Below are 7,190 nucleotides of genomic sequence, written 5' to 3' on the forward strand. Positions count from 1 at the left end.
TATTTTTGTTTTTTCTATGATATTGTAAAGACTTTGTTTTACTGTGTAAAGTGTCCTAAGACAATGAATTTGTGCAATGACTAAGAACTGAATTGAGCAGAATTTTAAGATGTATTTTGGAGCCTTTTGAGACAAAAACCTTAAGAAGGAAGCCGATCATATGTACACTCATGTTTTTCATACATCACTGCTTAATCAGACTGACAAACCAACTTTTTTTGTTAAGCAATCTAATACCATTACTAAACTGGCCCAAACTGTTTAGCTTATTTACTCAAGAATAAGTTGAGACCCAGAATAGAGCAAATATGAAGAATATATTTCAGTTTGTTCGATAACGCATGTTATTGTTTCTCTCTGTCACCACTATTTATCTCCTCAACAACTTCTGTCTGATTAACTTGCTGTGTGTATTCAAAGCTTATTTCTGACACCAAATCATTAAAAATATGTTTTTGCCATTTATGTGATGCCTTCTTTAAACAAACTTCTTCATTTTTGCTCTGTTTAAAGATTTGGATGACATAACCCTGATTTTGAGAGTTACTTCCAGGGTTAAGATGTAAACTAATCCCATTTACAACAGATGCATCTGCACTCTGCTGACAGCAGCTGATGGGAGCCATAGACGAGCCAAAACAGTTTATTTCCAGAAATTTTCACACTCAGCCAAAGCGTTTTTCTTTTTTTCTCATCGTTTCATTAAATAATCATGTAAAAGTTAAAAAAAATTTGACTCGCATCATTCAGATTTAAGAGATAAATTTGTTGCAGTTGGAATAAGTGTTATAAAGAGTGAAGTGTAAGCAGAAAATCTTTCCATAGTTTTTGCTGCCAAGTAATATACTAGTAGTAGGAGAGAATCTCTTCCCATCAAGCGACACAAAATATTCTTCAAAAGCAAAACAAAAAATCTGAATTGTCCTTTATATGTATGACAAATCCTAATCAGTCTTTGGTTGAAGCTCCACTGGCAGCAAAGGAAACCCTCTTCTTAAGAGGAAACCAATACGATCTCCTCATCTTTCTCTTTGAGATTTCTCCCATTCCTCTATGCAGAATAACGTTGACCTTGTTTACCAAAATGTTCTGTTCATCTTTATGCCTTGTGCAACTAAAGGTACATTTGTTTGGAAAACAAGGGTGGTCTCATCATTTTTCCACAAGTGTGTATCTAGGCACAGGATCCAAGCTCTTGCTGGATCTCTATAGGATGTTTCCTGAGGCCACTCTTGTGGCTTCTTGGGGGTGTACTTCAGGCTGATGTATTATTGAAAGGTACAATTTTCACCCCAGTGTGATGTTTTTACTTTGCATCCAGCCATTTGTTTCCATCACACAAGTTGAGAACCATGACCAAATATCTAAATCTTTGTTTCCGTGGAAACAAAAGATTTCATTACACTGATTTGTGCTTTGGTAAGCTCAGTTTGCCAGCTATGATTTACCCTTTTTTGAGGAATTACATCTTTCCAACTAATTTATATTAACAGGCTGGTGAAATTTTGCATCAGTTGTCCAGTATGATTTTTCAGTCTTCATAAAAATAACTCTGGATCCCATTCATGGCAAGTTGAATGGAAGCTGCTGTGATTATTTAACAGATTCTTCAAAACCCAGTTCTTGATTTATGATTGTGCCTTACAGATTTTAGCAAAAACACTTGATTATTTCTGTTCTCCAGAACTCTTTTCATGGTCCAAATAATTTGATCCAGGCAAATATTAACAAGGAAGCCTCCAATCTCTGCAGTGGATTGCTTTTTGGAAAACACATCAGTAGATGAAAGAGAAACAAATTATTTATTTATTTTAAAATGAGTATGAAATATAAAATATAGAAAATTGTAAAGTATCCTGTCAGTGCGTGTTTTCATCTGCTCCAGGGTTTTTTCTTTTCTCATCTTCAGGCAGGCGAGGAGAGAGCGAGTGTCACCTGCAGATGTCAGCGATGTCCCCTGACGCAGTCAGGCATATTCCAGTAACACTCGATGCCATCTTTACTGACAGACTGGCTTGAAATGTGTGACCAGGAGGGTAGGGTCATTGAAATAAGTACAAATGGCAGCAGTGTTATGTTGAAATAGATATTTAATTTTTAAAATTTGATCAAAGCTGTCAGACAAGTTCTGCATGAAGATTTTATGGTGAAGCAAGGGGACAATGCTGCAAGAGACTCTGGTTATTAGAGTGTGTGTGTGTGTGCGTGTGTGTGTGTGTGTGTGTGTGTGAGCGTTTCCCTTCCAGTATCTGACCAAATCACTCCCGTCAAGCACACATGCACAGAATGAGACAAACAAAGAGGGAGACAAAGAGAGCGACAGTGAGAGAGGTCTTTACAAAGTGACCATTCTGGATACTTTCCAAGGGTTTTGCCAGTCACTATGGAGATCTGGAAAACAGCCCCTGCAGTTTAAATCCTCTGTTGTTACTATGTTCCAAAGGTACCAGTGAAAGCTTCACTGCCCTAAATGAGTTACTGTCCATGCTCTGCTCATTTGGCTTCCCACTGACACAAAAGGATCAGAATTTTTAAGAAAATACACTTTCCAAAAGTGTAAACTTTTCAAATCACTCATAAAGTCCTGTGTTTAACCTGTTGGTGTTAGACAGTGTGTGTGCAGGTTGTGACAAGTCAATATGTATTTATCTAGCCTACCTTCTAAGCACCTACACTCACCTACGCTCAGATCCTCTGACACCACTGAAGAGTTGAGGTTCTTGAAATCTGAATGATGAATACCTTTCCAGCCTACAATCATATGTGTTGATGCGGTACACACTTACGTCAGAACAGTTGCAAATGCAATTTACCTGTGAAGCCATACTAGCAGCAGATAACAGGGCAACAAAAACTGTCCTGTTACAACAGCAAGGGTCTAGCAACAAGTCTTTAATCCATAAAGTTTAAAATTGCTGGATTTAATGGGATTAAGTTAAGATTCATGTTAAAACTAAGAAAAATCATCCACCTAAACAGACTTGCTATCAAAGTTAAACTAATACTTTTAGTTTTATAGCAATGAAGTACAACAAGTATTTTCCTATAGTAGCTTTTGGCGCAAGTATTGTGTACATTTATCTTAATATATCCAAAATTCTAACTACAATTTCCTATTTGATTCTGTCTTTTTTTAAATTTTAACAAATAAAAGCATCTGTATTGCTGTTATTCAGTGACATTGAACAATAAATGACATATTTGGCTCATAAAAAGGTTTTTTCTTGTATTAACTTCTGGCTATATTATGATTTTTATTCATTGTTTTACTGACAATTCAGGGGCACTAAAAAGTTTGTTTATTCTGTCATTCTTACTAAACTGCAGGGTTTCCGGGAAGCTGGAGCCTGTCCCAGCAATTAGCAGGAGAGAGGCAGGGTACACTTGCACTGGTTTTCTAGTCTTTCACAGTTTGACCCATTGTCAATCTTGGAGGTTGTGGGGTTTAATGGAAAGAAGCCAGGAAAGTTTTTTTTTTTTTAAACATTTCCTTCACGTTTTTTGCAATGTAACCTATTTAAGATCTTTACCACAAAAGATAACAAATAAAAGAACCACCTCAAGCTGAATGCAACACAGCCTGAGTAGCATCAACACCACCAAAAGCTACACATTTTTTGGTGAGTTTGTAAAACTGGATCTCTATCTTAAGTCGAATTGCTAGAAGTCTTTTAAACATCAAAAAATCAACTTCTGATATTATGTCTTTTATACTAGTTTACCAGGTTTTTACAAATAGATGATGGTGCTGTCAATGCTAAGTTCATTTTTCCAAGTTCCCAGCGGAAATACAACTTGAACGCCCCATTAAGTTGAAATCCCATTTGGAGAGTCTGAGCAGACTCACCTGCAATGGCTGTCCAACAAAACTGTGCCCAAAACCAAGAGTAAATATACATTAATATCTAAATATATGTACTTAACTGTACATCAGCTGGATGGATAAAAGTAGCGCTTTTATGTCTATTGTGTTCTTCATACAGAGATGGTCCATAAATGAAGAGATGGAATAAGAACTGGCCCTTGATTCTTTGAAAAATCAGCTGGATGTGAAAAGAAAAATTATACAAGAAAGAAAGAAAGAAAAAAGAAAACAAAAAAGGATGAAAGAATGAATTCTGAGCATTCTTGAAAGTTTTGTTCTTTCTTCAAGTTGTGGGTATTTTAAATGGAAGCCACTGGTTTAAATAAATTGGCTTATTTACTTCCCATCTCTGATATTAACCTGACCATCACACACTGACTTAATAATAGATCCCCGGGGGTCCCTGGCAGGGATTTACTGCATTTGTGACCTTTAGATTTACTCCAGCCTGCTTTCCAAGCACTCACTGAGGCGCATTGTGCCGCGACACTCCCACCACTAAATCTCCTCTGTCTCAATTCACAAAAAGGTTCACCAATTCATTACAGCAAAAGCCAGAGAAAAAAAAAACAAAACACACTACTAACAAGAAAAGCAGTAAACCAGACTAATTCATGCACATTTATGGTAAAACACAATACGAATTTCCTATTTGTGTTTGTGAACTGAGCTGCCTCTGTGTATGTCTCTTTCCTGGTTTCGTCTTTGACAAATAATGTTAGAGACGATTGCTATGGCTACTGTGGACACGGGTTGGTGATTCAACATCATGGGAGATCAGACAAAGGCTGCTTTTTGCTGCCCATTGCCTGCAGGTTTTGAAGTGATGACACCCAGAAAAGATCTGTCTCCCTCCCTGTCCTATAACAGGCTGACTGACCCTGATTAATGTTGAGACTTATTTGATGCATCTCTCACACCCCTTTTAATCAGCTCCCCTGCAGAGCTGTTTGTTTGGAATCCAAGCAACATAAATAAGGGGACAAATGATAAATTCCAAACATTGCCAAGAATGGGAGCTATTCGGCCCAAACTGTAGCACCAGCAAACTGTGGCCTGCTGTCTGCATTCTGTTGCTGCAGTTAGGTGACAGATCAGCAGTACACAATCCCTGCTCTGTCTGTGACAATCCCGGCCTCCTCTGTCTGTCTCTGTAGCCAACGCTAACAGAGCAGCCTCATAATGGGCCCCGGGAGCAGGAATTTTCATGGCCCCCACCCCGGCCTCTAAGTGAGTGTTTTTATAATGTGAATTTTCCAAGCCAGTTTTAGATGTTTATCCAGGCCATCCATTGTGGGCCATCCAGCACCACTGGCCAATGAGTATTTATGCTTTAATCATTCATCCTGCATTCATTTAGTTTTCCTTGTGGAGTTTGGATTCATAATCATTTATTTTAAAACACAAATGTACTTTTTCCTCCATTAGGCATATTTCTAGGAATATTTTGATATTCTGACAGCAGTTTACATCTAAAAAAAGATGAGGAGCTTATAAGGGATCGTGAAGTCAAGTCAGTAAAAAATGACTGACTTTTTCAAAGATGACAACAAAACTTTTTTATTACAATATTTTATTGTTTAAAACCAAAAGAGAAATAGCTTGGGAACCCTTACTTCTCAAAAATATGATTAGACCCCCCAAAAGAACCTTTAGTTCTTTGGGAACTCTGGTAAATCTAACAGTCCTTTTGTATGTGCCCATGGATGATTAATAAAGATATATTTGCGGGGATGTTGAATGCTGAGAAAAAAACTTCCATTCAAAACTCTTTGGGCAAAATACAAACTGCAGATTTGGAAATATGCTGAGGGTCACCATGCTATTCTATGTTTTACATACAGATGTTTACTTCTTTGTTATTAATGCCAAAATGTTTCAGTGTCTGCAGCATCAGCCCAAAGCATGAGCAACCTAGATCAGCCCCATCTGTGATTAGAATATTCTGTAGTTATTTTCTTTTTTTCCCTAATAACATACATCCATAAAAGCCATAAAGTTGTATTTTAACTCATTCAGACCACAGAAATTGTTTTTGATTGCTCAGGTTTGAAAACAATGATTAATCTTTAAATGTATTCATCCTGTTTTGAATTTGCTTATAGAGATAAATGTAAAAATGTTGTACTTGAAAAGGAGCAAATCTGGAAAAAAAAGAGAGACGAACTCTGCAATACTGCACAAATCCTCCAAGTTGAAACAACAATATTTAAAGGTTGCTTGTTCATATCTTTAACTATTACCAATCACGACACTGTAAATTAGGCCTATACAAGTAGCAGGAGGCATATATGACTCTTTTTTAAGCCTTTTATCACATCAGGGCACATCATTCGTAAGTCTTTCATTCAAAATGATACAAAGTCCTGGTAAAGAGCAATGAGGGAGATGGATATGTGAAATGCTTTTAACCTTTTTCCATTGTCGGATCTGAGATTTAGACAAACATGACAACTAGCAGTAATCACCACTGATGTAGATTTTTACAACTAATTTGCATTTGCTCACATGACAATGACAATTTGCATCTTCTTCCAGTGCTGCTATACATTATATTGACCAGTACAAACTATGTGGGTCTCCTGTTCATCAGTGATACGAGACTGTATAACACTTTTTGGTTTCAACCTCTAAACAATGATCTGATTATGGTGGTGATCTGAATTTTTCTCTTAAGCGTGGTGGAATTTATGAATTACTTAAGTATGGTGGTGGTTTTTTTGCCCTTGGTTGTTATAAGTAATGATGTTCATGACTAGAATCATTTAAAGAGCCAGAATTCTGGGTTTCTTTTCATACAAGATACAACAGAAGAAAGCCCAGTTCGACGTTTATGGTTAATACAAAGGACTGGACTGAGTAAAAATTCTACCATCAGAGACAGATTTTTCAGATTTTGTTGTTATTTTACTTCTCTGATTGTAAACCCTTCTAGTTTTATGTTTTTGTTAGACCCTGCTGTCATACTTTTAAATCCCTTTGAATGATCTTGTACATGAAATGTGCCATACAAATAAACCTGCTAGTAATTTATAACTCAATCATAGATTAATCTGCAGTGAAACTTTGGTAAAATGACTCCACTATCAAACCTCTAGTAGCTATGTAGATAAAACATTGATCTTTCTATTAATCTTGCGTCATATCTCAACATTAATTTCAGGAGCTGATTCATGATATTAGAAGGAAACTTATTGATGTATCTTTAAACTCTGTTCTAAGAAAGAAAAAGCTTTGGGTGTTTACAAAGATGTTCAAATAATGTGATTATTTACTGTGTCTAAACACAGCTTTAAAGATAATTTTGCTCCAAAACAGCATGAAA

The sequence above is a fragment of the Telmatherina bonti genome (assembly GCF_933228915.1).
Source record: "Telmatherina bonti genome assembly, chromosome: 7".
NCBI lineage: Eukaryota > Metazoa > Chordata > Actinopteri > Atheriniformes > Telmatherinidae > Telmatherina > Telmatherina bonti.